The following is a 286-nucleotide window of genomic DNA, read 5'->3' as shown; positions in this document are numbered from 1 at the left end:
AGGGAGGGAGGGAGGATTAGGGGAAGAAAGAAAGGGAGGGAGGGAGGATTGGAGGAAGAGTAAGAGGGAGGGAAGGAAGGAGGAGGATTAGGGGAAAAGAGGGAGGGAGGGAGAGAGGGAGGATTAGGGGAGGAGAGAGAGAGAGTGAGGGTGCACAGGGAAGGAATGGAGGTGGGGAGTGAGAGTTAAAGGAGAAGGGGGAGGAGGGAGAGGAATATAGGGAGAGAAGGTACTCTAGGGAAAAGAGGTAAAGAGGGAAGGAGGAAGGGCAGGTTATAAGGTACAA

At 53.8% G+C, this 286-nt stretch overlaps 1 protein-coding gene across 1 annotated transcript in view; it reads left to right on the top strand.

The window, feature by feature from the left end:
• Positions 1–286, top strand: part of LOC119593589 — a 45,557-nt gene that overhangs the window by 9,819 nt on the left and 35,452 nt on the right. The window lies entirely within an intron of this gene.

This window comes from Penaeus monodon, chromosome 32, assembly GCF_015228065.2.
Source record: "Penaeus monodon isolate SGIC_2016 chromosome 32, NSTDA_Pmon_1, whole genome shotgun sequence".
NCBI classification, from domain to species: domain Eukaryota; kingdom Metazoa; phylum Arthropoda; class Malacostraca; order Decapoda; family Penaeidae; genus Penaeus; species Penaeus monodon.
The sequence above is the reverse complement of the archived record's forward strand: the minus strand, read 5'-3'. Positions and strand labels throughout refer to the sequence as shown.